This window comes from Puma concolor, chromosome D1, assembly GCF_028749965.1.
Source record: "Puma concolor isolate L17-30 chromosome D1, mPumCon1.1.hap2, whole genome shotgun sequence".
NCBI lineage: Eukaryota > Metazoa > Chordata > Mammalia > Carnivora > Felidae > Puma > Puma concolor.
The window spans coordinates 3,585,237-3,596,045 of NC_141676.1; the positions used below are offsets into that span (position 1 = coordinate 3,585,237).

Consider the following 10,809-nt stretch of genomic DNA (forward strand, 5'->3'; position numbering starts at 1 on the left):
AATGTTTTGGGTACAGCAAAACCCCACATCTATTTGCCAAGTTATTTTTCATTTAATTATTAAGCCTGAGCGTCTTCCAAGGGGAATTTAATCCTTGTGTTTGTGATTCATCTCTCCTTAATTCATCGGCGCGCTTCATAAAGCCCTCGCGGGTGTCCGGGACGCCTTCGGAATCTCTTAAGAGGCTCTCCACACCCCCGCTCTCCGCTCGCCCCCTTGTAGACAGGAAGCTGAACTTTGCCAGCATTGAATGAACTTGAACACCAGGAGGACGGAGCTGAGCCTGGGATTCAGAACCCCGGAATTTCGAGAGGGTTCTCAGGCTGTGATGAGCAGCGTGAACTGTAGAGAGACAACGGCGAGGAAGCATCCAGAACGTTAGCAGATCGCGTGCCCTCTGGATTCAGCAGCTGATGGGCCCGAGTGGCGCTCGTGTTGGTGCCTCGGCAGGTGGTGCCAGACGTAAGGGGAGGTGTGTGTGGCCTTGAGGTGCGTGTGGAGGGTCCTGAGACGTGAGAAGAGCCACCCTTTTCTGCTCAGAGGCACTGAGAAAGCCCCCAGGGTCTGCCCCGGCCTCACTCTTCACATGGGACCGGGGAGCGGGGGATGGGTCCTGGAGCCTCCTGCTTCTCCCTCCAGGTGATGCATGAACCCACTCAGCCGCCAGACCCCAGGGCAGATCCCACCTCCTCCAGGAAGCCCTCTCCTGGCAGCCCTGGCGTGTTTCCAATGTGGCGTGGAGGCCAGCTGGCCAGGCGGCAGGACACCCAGGTTCCCTGCCCCCTTGCCCCGAGTCCCTCAACCCCGCAAGGGGACATGCTTTGCCTCTCCAGGCCTCAGTTTCCTCACCCGTAAAACTGTTCGCAGGTGGCTGAGGTCCCGTCCGAGGCGATTATTCCATGAAAATTAGAGTGGAATGTTCCGGTCCAAGTTGAGGTCCTGGCAAAAGTGCCTTTCCTATCGCTGATGGTGTGGCTTTGTGACTCATTTGTCAAGAACCCGAGGTCCCGAGAAATGTTTCCAGGAGGCGGGCGGTCCTCAAAACAGACCCCCCAGCCGGTCAGTCCCCAGGCTGGAGGACAGCGGACGGGAAAAACACGACACAGGTTTTCCCCGTGATTTTGGTCGGGGGCAGGGGTGGGGCGTTGCTGGCTGTTCAGAGTCTCCTCCCACCAGTTGCAGGGGTGCTGTGCTCACTGCCAGCACTTGTCCCCAGTGCGGGGCTCGGCACCATGGGGATGGCAGCAGAGGAGAGCCGACTCCCGCGGTCCGCCAGCCTCGCGGGCTGCAGAAGGCTGTCCCGTGGGCACCGGGGCACCGGCGATCGGGGCTCAGAGAAACCGGCACGGCAGACTGTGTGTGGGTACGGCGGTGCGGGGTCAGGGAGGGAGTGGAGGCAGGGGGGCGGCCGGGGGCAGGCGGGCAAGTGGGGAGGACGGGGGTTGGGCCCCCGGGATGTTCTCCAAAGTCCGTGAAGGGCTGCATCACAGCGGCGGTGTTTTTCCTGCTTGGAGGCCAGATGGGTTTGCCTGGCCGGGTTATCCTGGGGGGACGGTCCGTGGGAAGGCAGAAGGCCTGCCCCGCACCCAGGGGCCACGTCCGGAGGTGGCCTCTGTCCCCAGAGATTCCCGCCGCGCTGCCCGGGCCCCGGCCTTCCTGCCAGGCAGCCGCCGGCTCAGCTCTGGCTCGACTCTGCCCGCCCAGGGCAGGGTGACTGTCCTCTCCACTCTCTCAGGGCCTTTGTCCCTTTCAGGCCCAGCTGCTGTGTCCCTAAAGGGCATCAGATCCTTGGAAAGGGGTGGGAAGCTGGCTGCCAGCACTGTTGTGTTTTTATTTTCCCCCATCAGTTTTTTAAATTGTTGGTAGAGGCTGAGCAGCGGGTTTATGCTGGTTTTCAATTCCTTCTATGAGATTCCGGTCAGGTGGTTCTTGGGCAGAGCCTTCTTCCCCTCTGAGACGGGGAAGTCACGTCTGTGGGGGGCAGGGTCTCCAGTCTTGGGGGCCTGGCACACTCAGGGGTGCATTCCCTGCAGACGCTCGGGGACGTGACGGGGGCACAGAGCCTGTGTGCTCAGTGGCAGCGTCCTGCCTTGGGGCCCTCCTGTGTCAGCCCCCCATGTCCTCCCAGGCAGGGCCCCGGGTTCTGTAGCTTTTCTGCGCGTCTGGACCCTCCCACACGACTCAGCACTGGCCCGGCAGGAATCAGGAACCACCGCAGGCACTTCTATTTATTTGTTCAATCATCCGTTTGTACCGACTTCGCAGACCTGGGAGTTTCATTTTTTTGAAGGGCTGATGTGTTCACGAAGCCAAGCCATCGCCTCCACCTGCTGCCTGTCCCCACCCACCCTGCTTGTCTCTCCCTCCCCCAGGCCCGGTGCACACACCAGCAAAGGCCTTCTCTGTCCCTCTTCTTTTTATGCCGGGTGGCGGGGGCCACCTCGCTTTGTTCATGCCACACTGCCTCCGGGGGGGGGCCTTGGGGGTCTCCAAGACAGGCATGGCCTGCGGGTTGGTTCTGGTGGTGGACTGGGTGTGGGGAGGCGACGTTACTGGGCAGCGGGTGCTCTGGCCGGATGAAGTCAGGCTCCCAGTCCTCCCCTCAAGGCTGGTCTGAGCCCTCCCCTCCCCAGCCCTGGACACGGCCACTCTGGGTCTCCAGCCCCCTTGCTGTGCTCTCAGCGGGCTGCCTGGGATCATGGTCAACCGTCCCTGCTGCCATTCCAGGACGCTGGGTGAGGCAAAGGTCCATGGCAGGCATGGGGGGTGGGTGGGGCTTGGTCACCAGCCTGGCCCACGGGCAGGAATTTTGATGTGTGAGAATTTCCCGATTGATCCTGTGCCCTAACAATCTCCCCATCTGTCACCAAGTTCTATTGCAAGATTGTTCTTATCCTGACGACAAGGGACGGGCATGTTCTGTGAGGTCTTCCCAGATGCCCTCCAGCCATCCTGTTGGCTGCGACCCGCATGGGCAAGAGGTAGCCCCCTCCACGGTCTGGGCCAGCTGGTCCCCTTCCGCGTGTGGTACTCATAACCAGGACAGCCACTCCCAGGGGACTCTGAGACCCCGTGAGGAGCCCGTGTACAGTGACGGAGCCACACTGGGTGCTTTGGAGATCCCTCCTGGACCAGCTGTGCTGAGCGCCCCGGAGGAGCTGTCCGAAAGGCCCACTGCTCAGGCCTGGCCCACCGCCTGTATTGACCAGTCACATCCAGAGTTCTAGCGTGTGGACTTGGCTTCTGTTTACCTTTAAGGGAATGGAGCATTAGGACCGTACTTTACAGGAGACAAGTGGGCAGGAATCAGATTTCAGCCTTTGACTCAGACATGGAATATCTTGCACCTCCCCAGACTGCACCTTGAAGTCAACCCAAGGTCTAGAAACCCCATCAGACCTTGAAGACTTTCCCCTCCATAGAAAAAGTCTAGGATTCTTTCTAAAACTTGGATACCTTTAAGAACCAAGACATTCACTCATCCATCTGTCCATCCATCCATCCATCCATTCATCCATCCATCCATCCATCTGTCCGTCCATCCATCCGTCCATCCATCCATCCATCCATCCATCCATCTATCCATCCGTCCATCAATCCATCCACCCATCTGTCTATCCGTCCATCCATCTGTCTGTCCGTCCATCCATCTATCTATCCATCCGTCCATCCATCCATCCATCTGTCCATCCCCAACCATTCATCAATCCATCCATCAATCCGTCCATCCATCCATCCATCAATCCATCCATCCATCCATTCATCCACCAATCCGTCCATCCATCCATCCATCCATCCAGTGGCTCCTGGGAGCAGACACTGGACTGGGAGTGCTGGGAGAAAGGCAGCCATGACTGTGACATGTCACTTATCCTGGGGAGGACACAGGAAGCAGCACATCTGCAGGTGATGTGCTTACAGAGCCAACACCCTGCTCTGCTGGCATTGGGACCCTCCAGACCAAGGACAGAGGAAATTGCTTTTTGATGGCCTCAGAGAGGAAGGCGGGGGGTTTGGGGACACAGAAAGTCTTCTCCAGAGGAGCAGGGCAGGAGGGACAGAGATCTGCATGCCGGGAAACCAGGTGGGATGGAGCAAAGTGCTCCCTGCGGTGGGGCTCGCCGAAGCTCCTTCCAGAACATTCTGTCATCACTCACCAAACACCGGCTGGGTGTCAGGCTAGGGGTCTCAAGCTGTAGATGTCAGGGGAGCCTTAGCACCCCTAGACTGTCCATCAGTTCAAACCATCCCAATCTGAATAGACATGTTGATGTGGGCAGCATCGCACAGAGTTTTCAGAAAGCACCTTCAGACGATCTTGATTTCCTTTTGTTGATTTGGAACATTCCAACAGAAGAAAGCATGACTTTCTGGTTACCGAGGCCCTGGGACCATAGGGGTTGCCTGGGGCCCTCGGTCCCCCCCTCCCAAAGGTGCCTCCCTGGCTCTGGGGACTCAGAGTGTAGCATTGACAGGATGGAATGAGTTGGGGACTGCCTTTGGGTCCCAGGCTGGTGACGCGATGTGATTCTGTCGCATACCCCACCGCCCCCCAAGCTGCCAGCTACATTCTGGAAGCGTGGCCCGAGAGCATCATGCCCATTGGGTAGTTTTTCTGTATTTACATATATGTCTATACATATATGTATACATTTACATATACGTATTTACGATTATATAGTTGTGCGCATGTCTTATCTTTATATAAGTAGAACAATTGTCCCTGGCACTGGTTATTGTTATTTATCACAATGCTTCCCCATATTTGACTGTAACAAATGGTGGCCTGTGACGTTTCATGGTTCATGTTGAATGAATGAATATAGCATGAGCTGAGGCCTGCTGACTCCATGCTCCAGGAAATGCCCCAGCGGAGGGAGGACACGTGGCAGACGTGGAGTCAGGAAGAAGTCACCCGTTCGTGCACTGACCCTCTGAGCACTAGCTGTATACCGGGCACTGCATGGGGCCCTAGGCTTGGCAGCCTCCCTCTTGCCAGTGCTGGGCCTCAGTGAGGGCCAGTGGGAGCGGACAGAGGCACCCCAGAGGGGAGCCCAGATCGGGAGGGGTGCCCGCCACGACCCAAGCTGTGGAGGTGTTCCAGCAGAGTAAGGTGGCAGCGTGCCATTCGAGGGAAAGTGGGGGTCAGTGTGGCTGGGGCGTGGGGTCCAGGGAGAGGTCAGCGAGGGAGGCTGGGACCAGATCCTACCAGGGCGAGCGAGAGCGGTAGATTTCGTTATAAGTGCACCTGACCTTTGAAGGTTTGTGCACAACACCACTGACCAGCTGGCATAGATGGAATGGCAGACATTTATGCTTGCAGGCTGGAGGTCCAAGATCAAGGTCCGGGCCAACCTGGTTTTCTCGCTGTGTCTCCACTTGGCAGGGAAAGAGAGAGAGCCCATACTCTCTGGTGTTTCCTGTTCTGATAAGGGCACTAATCCCATAGTAGGGCCTGACCCTGATGTCTCATTGTACCTAACTACCCCGCAAAGACCCATTTCCAGATACCCTCCTGAGGGGAGGGGGTTAGTAACAGAAGAAGTAACAGTTAGTCTGTAACAGAAGAGTCGGAAGCAGGGCCAGACCCGATCTGATTTAGCTCCTACCACGATCCCACTGGCTGTGCACAGGCTGTGTAGCTCTCTTGCCGGCCAGTGGCTGTGGAGGGCGTTCTGGAGGAAGGGCTGAAGATACCCAGGATGGAATGGAAGTGCTATGTGGGGAAGGGACAGTGCCCAGGTGGTGGGATGAGCCTAGAGCTGGACGAGGGCGGCATTGCTGGGCGGGGCCAGGAGGCAGGGGGCTTGGGGTGACTGGAAGCCTAGGGACGAGGCAGGTGACACTAAAGGACACTGCGGAGTAGCCAGGACCAGGTCCAGGAGCCCTGGATGCCAGAAGGATGTCAGCCTTGTCTTTTGGGGGGGGGGACTGTGGGACGTCATGATCAGGTTCATCACACTCTGGGAAGGTCACTCTGAGATTTTCACTCCTTTTTATCAGCAGAGTCATTTTTTTACGTGTAATTTTTTACTTTTCGGGTGCTTTATTTAATTTTTATGCAGAGCTTTGGAGACGATGGTCCCGTGTGACTCTGGACCGCCCTTCTTCTATCCGCATTTCAAAGGAACAAAGACTATTTCCTGTTCCAGAGTTTCAGGCAGGTGGCATTTCATTATTTTTTGTTGTAGTAAAATACGCATAACAATTTATCATCATAACTGCGTTTGGGTGCACAGTTCTGTGGCATTAGGTACCTTGACATGGTTGTTCAACATCAGCATCATTCCTCTCCAGAACCTTCCATTTTCCTGAACTGAAACTCTGTCCCTGTGAACCACGGACTCCCCGTGTCTGGCTTCTTTCACGTAGCTGAGGGTCCCCCACGTTCACCCCCGTGGTTGCAAATGGCAGGCTCTCCTATTTGGTGGCTGAATAATATTTCATTGCATTTTTATACCACAATTTCTTTATCCATTCACCTGCCGACGGGCACTTAGGCTGTTTCTGCGTGTTGGCTATTGTGAACAGTGCTGCGGCGACTGTGGGGTGCAGGTGTCTCAGTGGGATGGTGGTTTCATCTCCTTCAGATGCATACGCAGAAGACGGGTTGTTGGGTCATTGAGTGGTTCTGCTTTTAATTTTTTGGGGACCGAACCTCCATACTGTTTTCCATCATGGCTGCACCAATCTACACTCCCACACGGGTTTCCTTTTTTCCTCATCCTCACCAATACCTGTTATCTTTTATTTATTCATCTATCTGTCTATCTATCTATCATCCATCTATCCATCCAACCATCTATCATCTATTATCTATCTATCATCTGTGTATCTATCTATCTATCTTCTATCTGTCTATCATCTATCCAATCATCCATCCATCCATCTATCCACCCATCCATTTATCTATCTATCTAGCTATTATCTGTCTATCTATCATCTATTATCTATCTATCATCTATCTATGTATCTATGTATCTGTCTATCTATCTATCATCCATCCATCCATCCATCCATCCATCCATCCATCCAACCATCTATGTATCTATGTATCTATCTATCATCTATTATCTATCTATTTATCATCTATCTATCTATCTATCTATCATCCATCCATTCATCCAACCATCTATCTATGTATCTATCTATCTATCATCTATTATCTATCTATTTATCATCTATCTATCTATCTATCATCCATCCATTCATCCAACCATCTATCATCTATCTATCATCTATTATCTATCTATTTATCATCTATGTATCTGTCTATCTATCTATCATCCATCCATCCAATTATCCATCCATCCATCTATCCATCCATACATTTATCTAGCTAGCTAGCTATTATCTATCTATCTATCTATCTATCTATCATAACCATTCTAACAGCTGTGAAGCAGTGGTTTTGATTTGCATTTGTCTGATGATGAGTGATGTTGAGCATCTTTTCTTATGTCTGTTGGCTGTCTGGATCCAATCTTCTTTGGAAAAGCATCTATCCAGGTCCTTTGTCCAAACTGCATGATTGCACTTACACAGGAATAGAACAGCTAGATGCAGAAGGTAGAATGGTGGTTGCCAGCGGCTGGGGATGGTGGGGGACGGTGGGGAAAGGGGAGATGTTGACAAGGGAATGCAAGTTGTAGCATGTAGGACGAGTAGGTCTGAAGATCTGATGTTCAGCATGGTGGCCATAGTCAATGCTGGACTAAATGTGGGAAATGTGCTCAGAGAGTAGATTTCAGGTGTAGTCACCGCACATGCGGTGGGGAGACAACATGGCCATTAGCTTCGCTGATCATCTTTCTGTATGTTTACCACATCGTTGTGTGGATCATCCTAAAAGTATACGATTTGGGGGGCGCTTGGGTGGTTCAGTTGGTTAAGCGTATGACTTTGGCTCAGGTCATGATCTCACAGATCATGAGTTGGAACCCCGCATCAGGCTCTGTGATGACAGCTCAGAGGCTGGAGCCTGCTTCTGATTCCCTCTCTCTCTCTCTCTGCCCATCCTCTGCTCGTGCTCTGTCTCTCTGTCAAAAATAAACATCAAAAACAAAGTATATGATTTTGATTTTAAAAGCCCATGTCCCCTTCCCTCCAGCCCCTGGTGCCTACCCTTTCTACTTTTTGTCTCTGTGAGTTTGACGACTCTGGAACACTGGGTAAGTGGAGTCATAGACCGTGTGTCTTTGTGTCTGGCCCATTTCACTGAGCATAAAGTCCTCAGGAGCCATTTTCCCAAGAAGCTCTACGACGTCTCCCGATATAATAGTTGTGAAGGGAAAGGGGGCCTGAAGCCCTTCGCACTCACCCCCACTGCAGTCTCTGGGGCATCTTCCCAGAACCCCAGGATTAGGGACTGAGCTGGGGTACCCAGTGGCACCCGGGAGAGGCAGGGCGGTCAGGGCAAGGTGAGAACAGAGCCTGTAGCTGCCTGGCACTCCCACAGTAACCCAAGCAGCTCTGATTGGCCTTCGCAATACCAGGCTGGTGGCTGACAACAGAGTAGTCTGTCCCTTGGGTCAGGTCACCGACAACTTGAGTTTGGAAGGGAGCCAGGAAATGGGTTCCCCGGGAATGTGATGCAGTCTCTCGAAGGGAGCTCTGTCTATGTTCCGAGGGACCTGGAAGTGCAAAAATGTCTTTTGGGTCACAGCCGGGTGGGGGGTTACAAGTGCAGGGACTCAACAACCCAAGTGCCCGGGTGTGGCCCAGAGACAGAGGACGGAGGTGGGTGCAGCCCCAGAGCCTCGGCAGAACCACCCACCCAGCTCTGCCACCGTTGGTCTCTGATGCCTGGACAGACAGAGCCCCTGGGCGAGCAGCCACCACCATGCCTCGACCTCGGGTGGACACGCATGGGGACTGCAGCGAGCTGATGCCAGCCCTCCCTGCTGTCCTAGCTCCTGGTCCCATCTTGGAGCCGCAGGATTCCAACCAACCAGAGGGATCTGTGGTCCCCCCGGAAGCCAACGCCAGCTGCAGCCACTGCCAACAGTGTGGGTCATGAGGGATCAGGTATTAGTCGCTTTTTTTAAGTTTAGAGCAAAACAGAGCAGAAAGTTCAAAGAGTTCCCATATATCACCTGCTGCCCCCAACACAGTGTTCCTATTATCAACATTTTGCATCGACAATTAGTCAACCAACACTGATCTATTATAACTAAAAAGTCCATCATTTACCTTAGGGCTCACTCCTGGTGTTGTATATTCTATGGGTTTGGACAGATGCATGACGTCACGTGTCCCCCATGACAGTGTCATACAGAGTTGTTTTACTGCCCCCCAAATCCTCCGGGCTCTGCCTGTTCATCCCTCCCTGTGCCCCAACCCCTGGCAACCACGGATCGTTCACCTGTCTCTGTGGTTTTGCCTTTTCCAGAATGTCCTATATGTTTGTGAACATAATTCGTCCCAGAAACATGCTTGTGATCCAAAGCACTCGTGTATCAAAGCGAATTTCCCCGTAAGAAAGAACAGAAGCTCAGATGATTCGTTCCACAACCCGAAAATATTCATATGCAAAGGATTACAATACTGTAATATAATACAAAATAATAAAGAAAAACACATCAATCCCCAACCTTCATGGCTGGTGTGAGGGAGACCAGAGAGAGGAGGGTTATTGCATAGGACGACTTTCACTATCACTAATGGAATCACTGCTATCTTTTGGCTCACTGGAATTTTCTTCTGCGTGGGGGCCATTGCGTAGACTTGCACGGATGTTGACTACAGCATTAACAAACTCTTGTCATACTGTCTTTAATGTAACTGGCAATAAGGCAGCAGAGGAAAGGGTCTCTGTCAGCAGGCAGCCTGACCTAGAAGGAAGCAAAACATTCCCAAGCTCACTCTTGTCTGGAAAAGCAAATGACTGTCCATTGGTGCTTTGACGTGACAAAAAATACACAAGTGCCTCTCGTGGGCGCCTTCCAATGTCCTGAAAAATCGCTGATTTCGGCCAAACACCTGGCCCTGAGACTGAGCATCCAAACATGGGAGAAGATCACCCACAATCCCGCAGAGAGAGAGAGAGAGAGAGAGAACCATTGGCTCAGCTGCGATCATGTGATGTTCGGTGTCACGTAAGACTCGTATTGCAAGACAGAGCTCGTCTACCGAGTTAAAATGTACTAGGAATGTTTGCTGGTCTCGCGGAACTCTCGCAGAGCAAGTTACGCGCAATCCAAGGTTTCACTGCACTTGGGGTCACACGCTGTGTGGCTTTCGGATTGGCTCCCTCACTCAATAATATACACTTAAGGCTCTCCCGTGTCTTTCCGTGGCTGGGGAGCTCACTCTTTTTGGCACTGAACAATATTCCATTGTCTGGACGGACCACAGTTTATTTATCCATCCACCTACTGAAGGACATCTTGGCCACTTCCGAGTTTTGGCAATTATGAATAAAGCCGCTATAAACATCCGTGTGCAGGTTTTTGTGTGGACATAAGTTTGCAACTCCTTTGGGTAAATACCAAAGAGTGCGATTGCTGGATCATATGGTAAGCCTATGTTTAGCTTTGTAAGAAAGTGCTTTGTTGTTTTTTTTTTTTAAGTCTAAAAAATGAATGATGACATTTTAAAACAGGAAAAAAGGACTTACCCTTTGTCCCGTTGGGATAAGATTAAACTGTGTCCTTCACAATTGGAACACGAGAGCTCTGTGTGCTCCCCGAGGGCCCCGCACCACCTCCGGGAGCGAGGAGGTCTCTGTGGTGCTTCCGGAGAGACCGCAACTTCTTGCAGCACGCGCCCCTGCTGTTCCACTGCCCGGATGCTCAGGGCCAGCCCCAC

At 52.7% G+C, this 10,809-nt stretch overlaps 1 long non-coding RNA gene across 3 annotated transcripts; it reads left to right on the forward strand.

Moving 5' to 3' along the window:
* The first annotated feature begins 1,100 nt into the window (after window positions 1-1,100).
* On the forward strand, window positions 1,101-10,438 carry LOC147576316 (uncharacterized). Of its 3 annotated transcripts, none has more exons than XR_015240654.1 (3): window positions 1,151-1,363; window positions 8,913-9,027; window positions 9,392-10,438. It is a non-coding gene; the product is annotated as an uncharacterized LOC147576316 (long non-coding RNA). The 3 variants fall into 3 exon arrangements; XR_015240656.1 differs by having other exon boundaries at window positions 1,152-1,359; XR_015240655.1 differs by lacking the exon at window positions 8,913-9,027 and having other exon boundaries at window positions 1,101-1,363.
* Window positions 10,439-10,809: the final 371 nt, after the last annotated feature.